Raw genomic sequence first — 20,784 nt, 5'->3', positions numbered from 1 at the left:
TAATGGCAGACAAATAGCAATAAGGTCTATAGGAAAAAATGACCTACATGTAACACCTCGTTCATATAAAATGCAAATACATGGAAGCTGAATGGTTGAATGTGTTCAATATTAAAATAATAGTTAAAATGTCAAAATCGCAAAACAGCCGTTGGACTATGAGTATGAGTATGATTTTTGAGCAAATTTGGAGGGAAATGGGGCGTAGAGGGGGTCAAATAGTGTTTAAGGGAAGCAAATGCTCTTTAAATTATGCGTGTTTCAAAAATTGAGGAAAAATTACAGGGAAAGTTAGGTCATCTTTTCAGACTTAAGTTAAATAATGACTAATGTACTTACCTTCTAATTCTATATAAAAAAAATCACAACTCAGAACAGGAACAATAACACTATGTCTATTTTACTTTGACTACTGATCTGCAAACCTACAAACAGACACATCCCAGCAGGCACACAACGTTGAACCAACGTTGAAAATATGTTGAAATTTGGTTGTAGCGTTGATCAACGTTGTATCAACGTCAATCCTATCAACGTTTAAATCACGTTGTTGAATCAACGTTGATCTGTGGTTAGAAATATCAACGTTGAACTTTCAACGTTGAATCAACATTGAATTTGAGTTGATGCTTTCAATGCTTTAATTGGTTGAAAATATAACGTTGATAAAAGGTTTAGTTAAGGTTGATGACTTTAAGTGTCGACCAAAGTATCATTCAAGATGAGATTGAACCAACTTTGTATAGTCCTTTTAGCTAAAATAATCACTTTTTATTTATATTGGTTTACTGATGTTTTTGAATAAGTTCAATTATTACTGTTGCATATATAAATTAATCTTTGAATTGCGATAAAATATTATAATTACTCGAAACGGATATCTTTTTCTGATTGGCGCATGCGTATGAGGTCGACATTTCGAATTTATTTGCGCCAATTTGATTACCACATCAAGTTAACAGTTGCTCTCAACAGTGCAAAGTAAGTATAATTTTCATTTATTGTTTGATTTGATAAAAGTTATATGATAATTTAATGTATACAATAGTGTAGCTGTAATTATATGAGTATAGTGATTTAAGCAGATCAGAGATAATTTATAATTATACACGTAGTTGTCATATTCCAGCAGATAAGATACACACATATTGTTAAGGTCTCTGGGAACATCAATGTTGACCTTAAGATATATTTGTACATTTATTGGGTGAGGCAACTTATTATGTAAAGACTTGAAAAAGGGGGAGTGTGTTTATGAACAATGATTAGGTAATTAAAAACAAAAGCGTATGGCAAAGAATTCTATCATTGCAGATATTGGGAGGGTGGAGTCAAAATATATCATGGAGCATCGGATGAAATTGAAGAATTTATTCGTCTGGCTAATAATGATAATCAATTATTGAAGTTAACATACTTATTATTATTATGTTCTTTTACATGTTTTATATGTTGATATAATTAAAGAAAAGTAAAAGATTTACAACACATGGCATTCTTGACCTTGCAACACATTTAAAACAAACAAATTCTTTTCTTCTTGGTCACAATTAATAGATGTCACTCACAGCATGTATTCCGAGGATTTATTAATGAAGCAGTACGGCAGATAAGAAACATGTGTGACCATAACAAATTTTAAATACACAATGATCTGACTAATTTCAAAGTGGTTTATATGATAACGTCGAAATAGATGTTCTTTCAGTTGACCGTATTGAATTATTACAGCGCAAAAAAATCAAGGAAATAGAAAATATTCCTTTAGTTTCAATATCTAAACTTAATCCATATGCATGTTAACTTAAACTTAAATAAGACGTAACATAAAAGACTGGAATTTATTGAAGTTTGAAGAAAAATGTAAACACAGGTTCAAAGTTGAACTACTTCTTGCGTTTAGCAACCATGCCGAAAGTATCTGTTGATGAAGAATTTAGATGTAAAAAGACATATATATTAATATAGTTAATTATACGGGAATAATATTTATTTTGAATTATATTAAAGTAAAGCATCTTTTAAGATGACCATCCAAAGCTTTATATATCTGCCGAAACACTAAAAAAAAGTATATATAGGGACATTCTTGTATCTTAAGAGGAGTGACTGTCAAGATCTCGGTGCTTGTGGTGCATTATTGTTTCTCAAGATGAGTGACTGTCAAGATCTCGGTGCTTGTGGTGCATTTTTGTATCTCAAGATGAGTGACTGTCAAGATCTCGGTGCTTGTGGTGCATTATTGTTTCTCAAGATGAGTGACTGTCAAGATCTCGGTGCTTGTGGTGCATTATTGTTTCTCAAGATGAGTGACTGTCAAGATCTCGGTGCTTGTGGTGCATTATTGTTTCTCAAGATGAGTGACTGTCAAGATCTTGGTGCTTGTGGTGCATTTTTGTATCTCAAGATGAGTGACTGTCAAGATCTCGGTGCTTGTGGTGCATCATTGTTTCTCAAGATGAGTGACTGTCAAGATCTTGGTGCTTGTGGTGCATTATTGTTTCTCAAGATGAGTGACTGTCAAGATCTCGGTGCTTGTGGTGCATTATTGTTTCTCAAGATGAGTGACTGTCAAGATCTCGGTGCTTGTGGTGCATTATTGTTTCTCAAGATGAGTGACTGTCAAGATCTTGGTGCTTGTGGTGCATTATTGTTTCTCAAGATGAGTGACTGTCAAGATCTCGGTGCTTGTGGTGCATTATTGTTTCTCAAGATGAGTGACTGTCAAGATCTTGGTGCTTGTGGTGCATTATTGTTTCTCAAGATGAGTGACTGTCAAGATCTCGGTGCTTGTGGTGCATTATTGTTTCTCAAGATGAGTGACTGTCAAGATCTCGGTGCTTGTGGTGCATTATTGTTTCTCAAGATTAGTGACTGTCAAGATCTTGGTGCTTGTGGTGCATTATTGTTTCTCAAGATGAGTGACTGTCAAGATCTCGGTGCTTGTGGTGCATTATTGTTTCGCAAGATGAGTGACTGTCAAGATCTCGGTGCTTGTGGTGCATTATTGTTTCGCAAGATGAGTGACTGTCAAGATCTCGGTGCTTGTGGTGCATTTTTGTATCTCAAGATGAGTGACTGTCAAGATCTCGGTGCTTGTGGTGCATTATTGTTTCTCAAGATGAGTGACTGTCAAGATCTCGGTGCTTGTGGTGCATTATTGTTTCTCAAGATGAGTGACTGTCAAGATCTCGGTGCTTGTGGTGCATTATTGTTTCTCAAGATGAGTGACTGTCAAGATCTCGGTGCTTGTGGTGCATTATTGTTTCTCAAGATGAGTGACTGTCAAGATCTCGGTGCTTGTGGTGCATTATTGTATCTCAAGATGAGTGACTGTCAACATCTCGGTGCTTGTGGTGCATTATTGTTTCGCAAGATGAGTGACTGTCAAGATCTCGGTGCTTGTGGTGCATTTTTGTATCTCAAGATGAGTGACTGTCAAGATCTCGGTGCTTGTGGTGCATTATTGTTTCTCAAGATGAGTGACTGTCAAGATCTCGGTGCTTGTGGTGCATTATTGTTTCTCAAGATGAGTGACTGTCAAGATCTCGGTGCTTGTGGTGCATTATTGTTTCTCAAGATGAGTGACTGTCAAGATCTCGGTGCTTGTGGTGCATTATTGTTTCTCAAGATGAGTGACTGTCAAGATCTCGGTGCTTGTGGTGCATTATTGTTTCTCAAGATGAGTGACTGTCAAGATCTCGGTGCTTGTGGTGCATTATTGTTTCTCAAGATGAGTGACTGTCAAGATCTCGGTGCTTGTGGTGCATTATTGTTTCTCAAGATGAGTGACTGTCAAGATCTCGGTGCTTGTGGTGCATTATTGTTTCTCAAGATGAGTGACTGTCAAGATCTTGTTGCTTGTGGTGCATTATTGATTCTCAAGATAAGTGACGGTCAAGATAAATAAAATTGAAACCCCATTAGCGTATTGTGAGATCTTCAAACTATAATTAAGGATTAAAATTAGTTATAATTAAAGCCCTTGATTCTCAGAGGCAGAGCTGGGGACGGTGCCGGGCACCCCTTTTGAGGGAAAAAATGGTTGATTATATAAGGAATCAATGAAACATGACTGGAGCGGCCCCCCTTAAGCAGTCAGTGGACCCTCTTATAAAAATTTCTGGGTCCGCTACTGATTCCAGAATCTTGTTGGATTATGGAGGACAAATTTAACGTCATGCTACAATAAAAATAATTGAACCATAAGGTTTTCAAACAATCAATTTATGAAAGGTTTTGGAAGTCAAAATTTTGTAAGCGTTTCACACATATGAAACTTTTTATTTTCAAGTTAAAGAGGGAGTTGACAATTTAGAAATGCTGCACTTAAACATTTTTTTTTTGTAGATGTCTTACAAATAAACCCGTGTCGGAAATTACATATTACCGGGTATAAAGAATAAACATGCCTTCGGTGATTCAAGCTAGTTTGAAATAATAAGAGGTGAGTATTGAAATAATATATATCATTGTTTTTCCATATTACAAATTAGAAATATTTTTACTTTCTCATGTCTGAACTCAAGTTAAAAAAACACATGGTCGCTCTCAATAGATATTTAAAGAAATAACGATAGCATTGCACAGCCAAATGGCAAACGCCCTATAGTGATCAGTCTGTCTGTCCGTCTGTCTGTCCGTAACACATTGTGTCCTCTCTATATCTAGAGAACCGTTATGATTTCAAAGTTTATACTTGACATGTATATTAACAAACACCAGAGGGTGTGTCATAATGTATGTACAGCTTCCTATGTCAAAGGTCAAGGTCAAAAACTTTGGTTCCAGTTGACAACCCCATGTCCTATGATAAAGATCGTGTCCGCTCTATATCTTGAGAACCGTTATGATTTCAAAGTTTATACTTGACATGTATATAAACCAACACCAGAGGGTGTGTCATAATTTCTGTACAACTTCCTAGGCCAAAGTTCAAGGTCAAAAACTTTGGTTTCAGTTGACAACCCCATGTCCTATGGTAAAGATAAAAAAAATGTAATGCACATTATTCACATCGGGGCCCACAGAGATGGCTCCCATCTCAATGATATCTAGTTTGTTCACATATAACAGTAGTATTCTTTATTAGAGCTGCATAATGATATTTACGAAGTTATGATAAAGATAGTACAATATGTTTTTTTCTGTTGCAGATGCTGTAGTTACAAGTGTCTAATGTGCAACAGAGACCACAATATGGAACTACTGTGCAAGATAACTAAAATATGCCCCTGTTATATCTGGGAATGTGTCTAGCAGAAGGACTAAACTTTTAAATAAAATTAATTGTTCAGTTTGTGTTTGTTTAAAATTGTAAGATGCATATGTGAGCAACTTGTAATATAATTACTGTTTTATGTCACAAACATATTTTGTGTATAAACAGAATAGTTATAAGCACAACAAGATCCTGTCTATAAAGAAAAATAAAGTTACAAAAATGTAATCCAACTGACATTACAATAAAGTTTAAGATTATCTATGCCTGGTAAGGTTAACATGGTTAATAAGTTGTGCCTGTTCTTCTTGTCAAGTCTTGAATAATAAACATCAGATTCAGAAATGAGTGGTCTCCTTACCAGTATTACCGAAACAAAGAGAATGACTTATTTTCCACTTGATCATAACATGTAGAGAAATTTAAAAAGAGAAATATTCAAACAGGCAGAAATTTCAATGACATAAATATTGAATTCTGCAACAGACTACATGTACATCAACCACCGACGCATGACTACTCCCACTTAGTACATATAGTTTTGCGATAGTTTTATTACAAATAAAATGGTATTGATCGATATAATAAGGGGTAATGATTTCAGCTGTTATCAAACCTCAATTTAACCAATGTTCAACATCCTATTCTCAACATTGACCACATTTCTAGTTTCAACTTAAATTAACCCTAAAACAGTCTACCTGGACCCAAATCCTACCTATTTTCAACATACACTGACCACAGTTCAACCAGCTTTCGACCTGATTTCAACCTACACTGACCACAGTTCAACCAACATTCGACATGTTTTCAGCATACATTGACCACAGTTCAACCAGCTTTCGACCTGATTTCAACATACACTGACCACAGTTCAACCAGCATTCGACCTGATTTCAACGTACACTTACTACAGTTCAACCAACATTCGACCTGATTTCAACATACACTAACCACAATTCAACCAGCAATCGACTTTTTTTCAACAAACACTGACCAAATTTAGACCAAAATTCAACCTATTTTCAACGTTGAAAGCTGACGTTGAATCAACGTTATGTTTTCAACGTCATATCAATTTTCAATCCAACACTACTTTTCAACATTGATTCAACGTTGAAATCTGACGTTTATTCAATGTTGAATCAACGTTGTTGTGCCTGCTGGGATAAATATCATAAAATAGTGAAATATAAGTTAGATTGATTGCACTTTGTATGGATAATTCCGACACGTGTTACATGGGGAGCCCGTTTGTTTACAAATATGATTTCTGTCATCGGGGATAATTGATAAATGGGAAAAAACTGATCGTCAAGAAGGTCTAGAAAACCACCTCATGAGAACCTTAACATTAATTAGTAATACTTACTTACCAAAATTACTCTATATTATTAAACGCTATTTAAATGAAATGTCAGAAAGATTACGATATAATACTGATGCAGGCGGGGATGCAGGTTATTTTGGCGCGAACAATATTCTTACTCCGATTGCTTGACGTAATAAAATTTGTATTGAATTAAATTTAACTAAAGTTCAGCGTAAAAAAAAGTAAATATGCAGAAGCATGAAAATATATTAATGATAAAATGTGTATATAGTTCTGTAAAAGAAGTTGCCAGTATACTTCACTAAGAATTACATTTGAGCGCAAGGAGATCTCTATTTGTGAATTGGTTTATTAACCCCGGTTGAACCCGGGGTCGAAGTTCAACATGTTAACATATTAACGGAAAGAGGTAGGGCCATTTTCCCGTGAGTTTTTTTCATTTGGTTAGCTAGATAAATCATGTTTTTAAATAGCCCGATAGATGCTAATTATAGTATATGAACACACGTCACATCATCTATTTTCATACCTTGATTAGGTATTCCTACAATAATCAAGGCCAAGACTGGGGGGGTCAAGACTATTGATTATTTTGCTTATCAAAACCAATATTGATTTTGTTTGTTAGTGCCCCTGAGGAGCATTAAAATATGAATTATCAACTAATAGATATTCAAAATTAGATTTGTATTAAAAAAAACATGGTGCAGTTCAGTTAGCGGTCTAATGTTGGTAGGTGATTTGTAGCGTACATGTATTTCACAGCTTCGTTTAACTTAAAACTAACAAAATATTAAATAAGAATGTGTCCATAGAACACGGATGCCCCACTCGTACTATCATTTTCTATGTTCAGTGAACCGTGGAATTGGGGTAAAAACTGTAATTTAGCATTAAAATGAGAAAGATCATATCATAGGGATCATGTGTACTAAGTTTCAAGTTGGTTGGACCTCTACTTCATCAAAAACTACCTTGACCAAAAACTTTAACCCGAAACGGGGCAGACGGACGAACGAAGGGACGGACGGACGGACGGACAAACAAACGAACGGACACACAGACCGAAAAACTGAATGCCCCTAAGTGGCGCCTAAAAAAGGGGGTTAAATATAAATACAAGAAATATTTAATAATCCAATTATCTGATAAAAATCAGCTAATCTGATTGAAGATCGGTCTCTGTTTTAATGCCAAGAAGCCAAAAAATATCGGACGCATTTAAATGGGATGTTGTTTTCCTCAATCTGGATGTATCTATATCAATACACTGTTCTGGCTTTTAAGGTTTACCGTCTGTATGAACCGGACAACAGCTTACACCAGTTGGTACTAGAACGGCTTGCGTAACAAACACATGTAATCTGGTCTTTTCTGCATGGCATTGTACCAAATGGATCGACCCTATGTTGTGATACAGATTCAACACTTTCTTGATGTTTTACCTAGAGTCACGATTGGTAGTGTAATTGATTTTTTCTGTGGTGTTGTTTCATTTTCTGATGACTTAGGTTCCGGTGTAGGGACGATGGTACAATGTTACAAAGCCAGTACTAGTATCTACACAGTTGGTTGATTGGCGATAAAATTACTGTCTGCATTTGTTTCATATCATACCATTTTCTAAAACGTTCTTGTTCAAGATTTAGAAAAAACATTTTTGTTGTTTTGAAATTTTCTGATATGGCCTTTTTTCGTTATGTGTATAACACAAACAACATTTGGGCTTCATTGCTATATAATCAATTCTCGTGTTATTGGTTATGTACAAGCACCTACTTCAGTGTGACTCTTTGAATTAAACAAACATCCGAAAAAATGTGATAGAAACATAACATTTTAATATTTCAACATAAAAAATGAGAAAAATTAGCGTGAGATTTGAACCCCATCTTAAAAACAATCCATTATTTACAGTTTTAAATTTCATTTTTGAGGGGGAAAGTTGTATAAATTACAACAACAACAAAAAACATAACTTTGTTTTGGTTTGAAATGTCCTTCTAGGGGGATTCCCTGTTTTTCCAACCCTAAAAACGCGGTAAATTCCGCATATTTGACTTTCATCCTTTTTTGGAGGTTAAATAAACTATTTTCCAGACATTACATAATACATAAAAATCGAGATATTGACTAAAAAAACATTTTTATTTCTTGTTTTTATCGTAAATTTTATTCTTTCAGCACTTTTTGAAATTGGCCCTTCTGTGAAAAAATTTCAGGGGAAATTGGCCGTACCTCTTTTCTGCGTTGCTTTACATCATCGAGGCCAAGGACGTATGTTAGTTATACGTCCTTGTCGAGGCCACCTATTTTAACTGCAGGTTTTGACATATTTAAATCGGAATAATATTATAGAAAAAATGGAATGTTGTTAGCAGATACAAAACAGAAAATGATGAACACTTGATCATTTTCAGCAAAAGATAAATTGGATCGGGGGTCTGTGTATTCACATTATTTTTAAAACTCTCCTTATTCCTGGGAAGCGTGTGCTTTACATCGACGCCACAGTAGTTCAACCAATCGGGGAATGTTTATTTGGGGCATGTGACCTATTTTAACTGCATGTTTAAGTACATTTTAATCGAAATTATAGAAAAATGGAATGTTGTTAGTACTTACAAAATAGAAAATGATGAATACTTTTAGCAAAAGATGAATTGGATCGGGGTTCTGTGTATTCACATTATTTGTACAACTCTCCTTACTGATGCTATATTTTGGAATTTCCGTGACCTAAATCGTTCGGGAAAATTAATATTTTTATATATAGTAACAAGTTTAGCGTCTTTGACCTACTTTATCTTTTTATTCGGATCCTTGTGGATATCTTCCAAAAGTTCAACGGGAACATTAGAAAAGAACCCAGATGGAACCAAGAAGTTGGGTTGCTATAACCAAACAACCTGGATGTTGAACCAGTTACCATGGTTTCGAACCAAAGAACCCGAATAGAACCAAGGTTCAGAACAAAAAAACCCAGATGGTACCAAGGTTTTGAACCAGAGTGCACGGATTGAACCTAATTGCATTCGGAATTCTCATGACTTTTTATACCTTCAACGTATTTTGCATTCGGAATTCTCATGACTTTTTATACCTTCAACGTATTTTCCAAATCATTTATTTATTTAGTATATTTATATATAATTTCATTTACTTACCCTTTTTTTTTGAACATACAAAACCTTTTACTAATTATTTTTGAAAAATTCACATACACATATTTAGGCATATTTCGGTTTACACAAAATATTTGGCAACTAAATTCACATACACAATTCGACATATCCAAATTATCCGCTCTTTACTTGGCTGCTGGTTTACCAGGACAACGTTGCTGCCGCTCACTGCTGTTTGCTTGGCTTAGCTTTCCTCCTGTTCCTACTTTTGGTGGCTCCGTTTTTCATTTTTATATTCTTTTATTGTATCTTTTTTTATTATTCATCAATTTATTTATTTATTATCAAATTATTCATCAATTTATTCATTTATTTATTAAATTATTCATCAATTTATCTATTTATTTAATTATTAAAATTTTTACTTTTTTTTTTTGTTTTTTTGTCATTCTTAATTATATCAATTACCATATAGTAAAAACAAATTATTTAAACGCCAAAAAAGGCGCAAGCCAGGGCCGACCGTGCAAGGGCTGTATAGCCAGTCAAGGTCGTTAAAAACTTCCATATATATATTTACACCCCAGTTCTATTGTTATACTTCATAGTTTCTATTTCTGAAACAAGTGTAAATTGAATAGATCTATTGTTACGAATAACAAAGGATTTTGACCACAGGGTTTGACGAGCGGGGTTTCTGGAAACCCCTGCTTCTACATCCCGCAAACAAAGTCCATTGTTATTCGTAACAATAGAAATTGATTATTTTTTAAATAGCATGAACATAAGAAATTACTAATAGTGTTCACTACAAATTGTTTCAAGATATTAAAAAACACATTTCAGGAAATTCCAATAGCGAAAAAAAGAATTAAGCATCTATTTTGAATACAAAAATTATCCTTTAAATACTCCTTTGCTTGAAGTAATTTTTGTTATCCCAGTCATATGTCTCTATTCTAAAGCATTGGTCTTTAAAAAAATGAGGATTCTAACTCCTGGGACACATCCGCCCCCCACCCCCGGTTACCCATTGGCCGATCTGGGGTGGGTTTCCGCGCTTTGGACCCAAAAAGATCAATGCATTTGAATGGTTGGATCCCTTTTTCTGTTGAGTTGGGAACCCCCAGCTGGATCAGCCCCTGTTTGCCCCCCAAAAAGGGAGTTCCTTAATATTAAATCTGTATCTTTGTATGTTCAGCGGTTCTGGTAGTCGGGTCACACCTATCCCTTAGTATGTCCGAATATGAATGTTTGTTTATTCTCGAGAAGAGGGGGGGGGGGGGGGTTATAAAACCATAAGATATAAAATACAGTTATGATTACCTTTATTACACTGATACCGGTCAGTACTTTGGGTTATAATATTGCCTTTATCTTAAGTCTCATCTACCAAATTCAACGCTTGCCACAAAATGTCGTCCGTCTTATACCCGTCCATATTGACAACTGCATACAAGGAACATGATGTATTGTTTGTTTGTAATAAGAATACACGAAACGGTCAACCTTGACCCTCTGATCATTATTAGCACAGGATTTAACGGGAATATGCAAAACAACTTGACATTTGTAAAATATACTCACTTGTCAAAGTTTGAACGAAGGTAACCAAAGAAAGGTTACTAGTGGGGTTTCATGTAATAAAAAAAAATCTTATAAATCATGGTTTGGTATTGTCAATAAATATGCTATCGTTTTTTTTTATTCATTTAATAATCAGTCTATTGTTATACTTCATAGTTTCTATTTCTGAAACAAGTGTAAATTGAATAGATCTATTGTTACGAATAACAAAGGATTTTGACCACAGGGTTTGACGAGCGGGGTTTCTGGAAACCCCTGCTTCTACATCCCGCAAACAAAGTCCATTGTTATTCGTAACAATAGAAATTGATTATTTTTTAAATAGCATGAACATAAGAAATTACTAATAGTGTTCACTACAAATTGTTTCAAGATATTAAAAAACACATTTCAGGAAATTCCAATAGCGAAAAAAAGAATTAAGCATCTATTTTGAATACAAAAATTATCCTTTAAATACTCCTTTGCTTGAAGTAATTTTTGTTATCCCAGTCATATGTCTCTATTCTAAAGCATTGGTCTTTAAAAAAATGAGGATTCTAACTCCTGGGACACATCCGCCCCCCACCCCCGGTTACCCATTGGCCGATCTGGGGTGGGTTTCCGCGCTTTGGACCCAAAAAGATCAATGCATTTGAATGGTTGGATCCCTTTTTCTGTTGAGTTGGGAACCCCCAGCTGGATCAGCCCCTGTTTGCCCCCCAAAAAGGGAGTTCCTTAATATTAAATCTGTATCTTTGTATGTTCAGCGGTTCTGGTAGTCGGGTCACACCTATCCCTTAGTATGTCCGAATATGAATGTTTGTTTATTCTCGAGAAGAGGGGGGGGGGGGGGTTATAAAACCATAAGATATAAAATACAGTTATGATTACCTTTATTACACTGATACCGGTCAGTACTTTGGGTTATAATATTGCCTTTATCTTAAGTCTCATCTACCAAATTCAACGCTTGCCACAAAATGTCGTCCGTCTTATACCCGTCCATATTGACAACTGCATACAAGGAACATGATGTATTGTTTGTTTGTAATAAGAATACACGAAACGGTCAACCTTGACCCTCTGATCATTATTAGCACAGGATTTAACGGGAATATGCAAAACAACTTGACATTTGTAAAATATACTCACTTGTCAAAGTTTGAACGAAGGTAACCAAAGAAAGGTTACTAGTGGGGTTTCATGTAATAAAAAAAAATCTTATAAATCATGGTTTGGTATTGTCAATAAATATGCTATCGTTTTTTTTTATTCATTTAATAATCAGTCTATTGTTATACTTCATAGTTTCTATTTCTAAAACAAGTGTTAATTGAATAGATCTATTGTTACGAATAACAATAGATTTTTACCACAGGGTGTGACGAGCGGGGTTTCTCGAAGCCCCTTCTACATCCCGAAAACACAGTCCATTGTTATTCATAACAATAGAAATTGTTTTTTTTTAATAGCATGAGCATAAGAGATTACTTATAGTGTTCACTACAAGTTGTTTCAAAGACATATTAAAAAACATACTTCCAATCGCGAAAAAAATATTTAGCTACTATTTTGAATTTAAAAACAACATTTAAATACTCCTTTGCTTGAAGCTAAAATTTTAATCCCATATGGCAATGTCTTAAAGAACAAACATGTAAAGAACTTTTATTTGAATTATACATTAAAAACATATAATTTTCATTTGGACTAAGTCTTAAGAATAACGATGGCACCCAGGGGCGGATCCAGCCAATTTTTAAAAGGGGGTTCCAACCCAGGATGAAAGGGGGGTTCCAGCCATATGTACCCATTCTAAAACATTGATCGTAAAAATATGAAGGTTCCAACCCCAGACCCCCCCCCTTTTTGGATGGCCCCCAAAAAGGGGGGTTTCTACATATGCAATCTGTATTTTTGTATGTTAAGCGTGTCCGGTCGACGGGTTTCTAATCCAGACACCTATCCCTCAGTATGTTCGAATATGAATGTTTGTTTAATGTTGAGATGAAGGGGGGTGCTTTTTTTTATAAAACCGTAACATGTAAAATACATTTATGATTATCTTCATTAAACTGATACATGTAAGAACTTTTGGTTATAAACATTGCGTTATCTTCAGTCTCTTCTGCCAAATCCAACGCCTGACTCAATATGTCGTCCGTCTTATACCCGTCCATATTGACAACTGCTTAAAAGGAGCATGATGTTTTTTTTGTTTTTTTTTGTTTTGTTTTTTTGTAATAAGAATGCACGATACGGCCAACCTTGTCCTGCTAATGCATATTAGCACATGGGTTTAACGGGAATATGCAAAACGGCAACTTTGACATTTGTAAAATCTACTCACTTGTCAAAGTTTGAATGAAGATCGTCAAAGGAAGGTTACTAGTGGGGTTTCATCTAAAAAAATCTTTATTTTTTCTTATTAATCGTGGTTTGAAATTGTCAATAAAAATGCTATCCGTTCTTTTTCATTTAATATTCAATGTAAACAAATATAGTATCGGGTGTAAGTTAGTTATACACTTCGGGATACGGCGTGTCTGGATAAGAAACCCCTCCGGCCTCCGGGGTTTATTATCCAGACACACCTATCCCTCAGTGTATAACTATTACTGAGAGGTTTGACTTTAATCAGACTGGTTTGACACACCAAATGAAATATATAAGCATTTAACCATAATATGTTTTCCTTCGACATTTTTGTTTACTTGTTTACTATACTTGGTAGAGAGCATCGATTTACTTGGAGGCAGTATATCATGGAGGCCGACAGAAAATAATCAGGTAAGAGATTCAACATTTTTCATATAAGACTGATAAAAAAGGTATGGTTCTTGTAAATAACGAATATTTTCACAATTATTTATAAATTTAAAAAAAAAATTATATATTATACATAAATTTTTATTTCTCGAATTTCCATTCACAGAGTTTTCTTTAAAAATAATATGGTATTGCTCTGAACATCCATTTTAAATTATATATGGGGTCACAGGATGCATAATTTCAGTAAAAATCAATTTGTCCAGATACGAAGAGCGAAAGAAAAGTCAAATGTACAAAATTAGCGTAATATAGACGTGACGGCACTTGTCTTGCTGCAAAATCGTAGTTTTTCATACATTACTTAAACTAAGTGATTCGAAATTCTAGACCATGTCTCCTATGCTGGGTGTAATCTATATAGCTACTCCGAAGTAAACCCACCGATATAACAATGTAGGTATGATTCCTTATAAGCAGACTATGAGCTTCATTTAGGTTAGCGCAACAAACTTTTCTACGGTTTGGTTTATTCAAGGAATTGTATATTTAAAAGGAATGGAATCGCGGCTCGAGATCAATCGGGATACCCGCAGAGCGAAAATCCATCTGATTCGGTCGGAAGTATGATGAATAGTATAAAGAATCATGACGGAGGTCCATTTCCTGTCACATAGATCGGTCATCAAAATTCACTGGGTCATCTTGCTTGAGAAGATATAAAGGAGAAAAAGAACTTAAATCAAGTATAAACTACTATTCCAAGAAAAAGGTAAGGCCTAAGGTATCATTTTAATGCCTTTTCGATCATACGTTTGCAATATTTTATTATGAAAAGTCTTATTAAAATAGATCTCGGTCTTGAAATTTGCGTGAGTTTTGTCCGGATTACAAAACAAAAAATATAGTGTTTTGATTTTTTTTCTAAAAGCTCGACAACCACAAAAGGCAAACCAAAATAGTTGGTATCATTATGAAGCTGAAACCTTATTCTAGAACTTTGACTCTTAAGTTTCTGGTAACATCTCTGAATTTTCTACGATTTTCTATGGAAAGCCTCAGCTGTCATATATTAGAGATTTACAAAACATTATGCTGAAGCTTAAAATGCAAACTTAAGACAGCGTGATGTTGAATTGAGTCATCAAAATGCTAACTCTAAATTAAAATATGCTAAGTTGAATCTGCACAATGTTGACTTGCAATGACAAGTGCTTTAGTTGTGATAATATAATGATAAGTCACGATGTTGTGATGATATGCCAAACACACGTTACGTTGAGTTCAAAGTACATGATGGGAAGTTGACGTTGCATGATGTTAGCTTGCAGATGAATAATGCTCAATAATCCACTTCGATTGCTATGATAACAAATAAAATGAATAGCTAAAATGTATGGTGCTGACTTGTTATTAATAAATGTTGAGCTGAGATAGTACGATGTTATATCATTGTGATATTGCGATAGGTCTATCATGCCATCTGTTGATTTAAAACACCATGATGTACAGTTGATAGTACATGATGTTAAGTTAAGATAACACGATGCTACACCACTATATTGAAACGTAAGGCCTACCATACAATGTGTTGACTTAAAACAACACGATGCAACGTTGAAAGTACATGATGTTAACCTAAGATATCACGATGGTTAATCAGTATAATGTCACGATGGGCTTACCATACAATATGCTCACTTGAAACTACACGACGTACAGTTGAAATTTTGTAATGTTAAGCTAAGATAGCATGATGTTATATCATTATAATGTCACGATAGGCTTATTATACAATTTGCTCATTTAAAACTACACCACGTACAGCTGAAAGTACGTGATGTTAAGCTAAGATAGCACATTGCTATATCATTAGAATGTCACGATAGGCTTACCACACAATATGCTCATTTAAAACTACATGACTTACAGTTGAAACTAGGTGATGTTAAGCTAAGATAGCATGTTGTTATATCATTTGAATGTCACGATAGGCTTACCATACAATATGCTCATTTAAAATTTAAAACTACACAACGTACAGTTGAAAGTATGTGATGTTGAGCTATGATAGCACGATGTTATATCATAATAATATCACGATAGGCTTGCCATACAATATGCTCATTCAAAACTACACGACGAACAGTTTAAAGTACGTGTTGTTCAGCTAAGATAGCACGATGTTATATCATTATGACGTCACGAGAGGCTTATCATACAATGTGTTGACTTGAAACTACACTATGTAAATTTGAAGTAGTTTGGTCTTGACTTGAAACAGTAAAATGTTAAGTTATAAAAACAGAACGTAAAGTCAAAATAAAACAATCATGATAGGATGACATATTATACTTGTGCAGAATTGAAGATTTTTGGTGTTGACTTCGAATATAGTACAAATATTAGATCGTTTTATGTTAAATTGAAAGACAATAATGATGCGTAAAACATTACAGAATTATGTGAATTGAAACTGCAATTCTATGAAAAAGAACGAGGGACAAATCCCAAGGATTTTTTCTTCTTCATTTGCAAGTTTATGATGAAATTTAACTCAAGAGGCAAAATGATATACAAAGAAAGTTTTCCATAAATTCATAAAGCAAAAGAATTACCCACCGCTATATATTACACTTGAATACAGTTTTGCCGTATATTTTACATGTTTTGTTTGGGTTTTTTTTTTTATGATTAAAAACCAGACTTTTTTTATGAACAATATTTAAGAAAATATATATCTATGTCGTGTGTTAATATATACAACATAATATTGTGGCTTTATAAGACTTATGACTGTGGAGGGTAAAATTTTACTCATATAAAATCACATCTATGTAAGAGTTATCAGAGAATTTGTATTTACCACTCCCCTTTTCCCCGAAATAAAACATAAGAATCTGGAGTCTTAATCTTAGGAGCCTAGGACTGAGAGGGTCAGAGCTATATTAGAATGTGATCCCCCCCCCCCCCCCGGCCTTGTTTGAGGTATCTGAAAATTTGAATTTTCTTTTCCACGAAATAAAACAAAAGAATCTGGACTTAATCAAAACCGATGCTATTACGATTTCCATAGAATGTCAGAGCCGGTTTGTCGACTAGTTCGTTGAAAATTTGGCAAGGCAAGTAAAGTATGTCTTGTAACAAAGCAGGGTTTATTCATATTCATATCACACTTACATGTTCTCGTCCTGATATGCATGTAATATTTGCTACTGTACGTAAAATGCACCCCTTTTCCCCGAAATAAAACCAAAAAATCTGGACTTAATCAAAACCGATGCTATTTGGATTTCCATAGATTGTTAGAGACGGTTTGTCAACTAGTTTGTTAAAAATTCGGCTAATCAAGCAAAATATGTCTTGTACAGAGCCAAGATTTATTCATATTCATATCACACTTATATATTCTAGTCCTTATATACATGTAATATTTGCCACTGTACACTAAACACAAATACATTATCATCAATTCTTTTTTATGAAAAGGAGCCTATTTTAAGCACGTTTATCGATTTGACACCATGTAATTCATGTTTTTTGGGAGTTCCTCGAAAATTATAACACATTCCTTCTTTATTTGGAAAATCGCCAAGTGACGGGTGCCACATATGAAACAGGATCTGCTTACCCTTCTGGTGCACCTGAGATCACCCCTTTTTTAGGGTTTCGTGTTGCTCAGTCTTTGGTTTTCTATGTTGCGCTTAATATAATGTTGTTTGGCTTTTGATCTTTTTTCTCTCGTTTATTTCGGCTGATGAGTTTTTGTCATGACATTGTCAGTTTGGTTAAGAGTTTTACTATCCCTTTTGTATCTTTCGCCTTCTTTTATCCATTTTTGTGTATTTCTATTCAGTTTTTTTTTTCGATTCTCCCCTTCCCCTGAACAGTATAATAGATAGATAAATGAAAACAGAAACCCTTTTCAACAAAAGGAGATCTACAAGTAACTCGACGTGACCGAGATTGTAAATTTCATCCTCATTAGAGATATTGCCCTTAGGGTAGATCGGGTGTCTTCCGCCATCTTAGATTCTCATATAGCACAACACAATCGGTCTAGATCTAAAACAAATATACACATTTTGAGAGAGGAATGTTATTCATATGTAGTACTTTTCATCTTGATGAAGAAAATTATGTTATTTATCTGATTAAAACGACTATTTGTTTTTGAATACTGAACGTTTTTTGCATATTTTTTTTCACCTTTTCCATATAAGGGGAGATAACTCGGATAACATTATTTTTTGTCGTTTTTTATTTTTTTTATTTTTGCCATTGCATTGTCAGTCTGTTTTCGACTTATGAGTTTGAAATCCCTTTGGCATATTTCGTCTCTTATGATGGAATGTGTAGGGAATTTATCTATTTTGTTTTGTAGACAAAAAACGAGTCTCGTGATCCCAATTTTTATTTTATTTTCTAAAATTGAGTTTTCCATGTATAGTTTATACAAAATCTGACAATACTGCAATACCTGTAGCTTGCAAAATGCTCTGTGGCCCAAACTTTTTATTATGTTTTTCAAAAAAGAATAAACTATATTTTGGCAAATAATTGAAAAAAATCTACCGATTTTTATTTAGACCACACTCATGAAAACTATAAGAGAGAGAGAGAAACTGTTGACATAAAAAAACATATCTACAAATTAATCAAAGCAATACCAAAATAATTCATGCACTTTAACAATTTTTACAGATTTTTGATTTTTTTCTTTTTCTTTGAAAACACATATAGATAGAGGGAAGCTGCAAAGAACCAAGAAAATCACTATTGACAAGAAAATAAGTGACGGAAATCATTAATTGGCTTCTTATTATAAGCTATAGTGGTCATTGTTCATTAATGACTTTACCAATTTAAAAATAAATAATATATTCTCCCAGTGGATATATAGATAAATCTGGGCACTATCTTACTTGGTGCTGGAAAAATGGTTGGCACTGCTGTAAATGATGTATTTTTTTTTAGAAAGTTGACAATTTAGACTGGAGGCTCTAGGTCAAATTTCATTAGGTTTCATAGACTTCATGTATGAGCGAAAAGTATACAACAGAATCTACCATACTTTATGTTTGGGTTGGCCCCATGCAGTAGGATTCTTCCACCTATCAATACATCCATATGGATACATTCGAATTTTATAGATTATTATTCAATCAATAATTTCATTAATTGTTTGTTTTTTTTGGAGGGGAGAGAGGTCAGATTCTTTTACAGTTCTACTCTTTAGCGTATCATTTATCAGATCTGATGGGTTTCATTTTTTAGATTAAGTCCATATTATTTTCCTTTATTTTGGAGAAAAGGGGGCGGTATTAAATTAAAATTATCTGATAATTCTAACACGGATGTGGTGTTATAAGCTTTAATTTTAGTAGATCATTTCCCAGATCATTTGAATTTTGTTAGAGGAGATAACACAGATTAAGGCATAAGACTTTGTATTTCCTGTCAGTGATATATTTTTTTTATCGTGTAAAAAGAATTTATACGAGAGAAAAAAAAAACTAATCACATGAGGATTATTATAAAAAGTCGTTTAATCTTTACAAAAATTTAGTTACAAAGCTTATTGTGTAAACGCTGTATGAATAAACGGAAATGTGGGTTATGCATAGCTGGGACAGCAACCCAACGACGAAAAAAATCAAGACATAGTGAGGGTAACACATTACACAGAATTCATCAAAGAATTGTCATTAAAATCGAATTCTTAAAAATAACAAAAAACATAAAGTTATGACAATTACCGACGAGGTTCCTGACTTGGAGCAGATACACGGAAATATGATTGCCACTAAATTATGTTGTATATATTAAGAAACAACAAAGATAGATATATTCTCAAATATGGTTCATCAAAAAAATTCTGACAGATTTTGGTTTTTTGATCCAAAAATTTGCATAAAATCCTAACAAAACATGTAGAATATGCAAAACTGTATTCAAGTGTACTGTATAGCGATGAGTAATTCCTTTGCTTTATGAATTTATGGAAACGTTCTTTGTATATCATTTTCCCTCTTGAGTTAAATTTCATTAATATTTATTAACTTGAAAATGAAAAAAAAAATCCTGGGGATTTGTCCCTCGCTCTTTTCCATAGAATTGCAGTTTCAATTCACATAATTATACCCCACGCAACGAGTTGCGGAGGGTATAATGTTTTTGACCCGTCCGTCCGTCCGTCCGTCAGTCCGTCAGTCCGTCAGTCCTGTTTCTTGTCATCGCAACTCCTCTCAAACCACACAACAGAATTTCACGAAACCTTTTTAGATAATAAGGACATACTATGTAGTTGTGCATATCGACAGGAAATTGCGATTCAATTTATTTTCTAGGAGTTACGCCCCTTTGAACTTATTTACTTTAATGTACTACTGCAACAGTTTGTCATCACAACTCCTCTGATACTACACAACAGAATTTCATGAAACCTTTTTAGATAATAAGGACATACTATGTAGATGTGCATATCGACAGGAAATTACGGTTCAATTTTTTTTCTAGGAGTTACACCCCTTTGAACTTATTTGCTTCTATGTCTTCTGCAACAGTTTGTCATCACAACTCCTCTGATACCACACAACAGAATTTCATGAAACCTTTTTTAGATAATAAGGACATACTATGTAGATGTGCATATCGACAGGAAATTACGGTTCAATTTTTATTCTAGGAGTTACACCCCTTTGAACTTATTTGCTTCAATGTACTACTGCAACAGTTTGTCATCACAACTCCTCTGAAACCACACA

At 34.1% G+C, this 20,784-nt stretch overlaps 1 protein-coding gene and 1 long non-coding RNA gene across 2 annotated transcripts in view; both read left to right on the top strand.

Annotated features, from left to right (window-relative positions):
- The window catches only part of LOC127720910 (uncharacterized), a 435,560-nt gene that overhangs the window by 378,027 nt on the left and 36,749 nt on the right, over positions 1 to 20,784 (top strand). The gene's annotated exons all lie outside the window — the stretch shown is intronic.
- On the top strand, positions 914 to 5,296 carry LOC127703490 (uncharacterized). Its single transcript, XR_007982992.1, has 3 exons — positions 914 to 981; positions 4,351 to 4,447; positions 5,157 to 5,296. It is a non-coding gene; the product is annotated as an uncharacterized LOC127703490 (long non-coding RNA).

This window comes from Mytilus californianus, unplaced genomic scaffold (genome assembly GCF_021869535.1).
Source record: "Mytilus californianus isolate M0D057914Y unplaced genomic scaffold, xbMytCali1.0.p SCAF_1, whole genome shotgun sequence".
Classification (NCBI taxonomy): Eukaryota; Metazoa; Mollusca; class Bivalvia; order Mytilida; family Mytilidae; genus Mytilus; species Mytilus californianus.
Note: the sequence above shows the minus strand (reverse complement) of the source record. Positions and strands in the feature narration are given on the sequence as shown.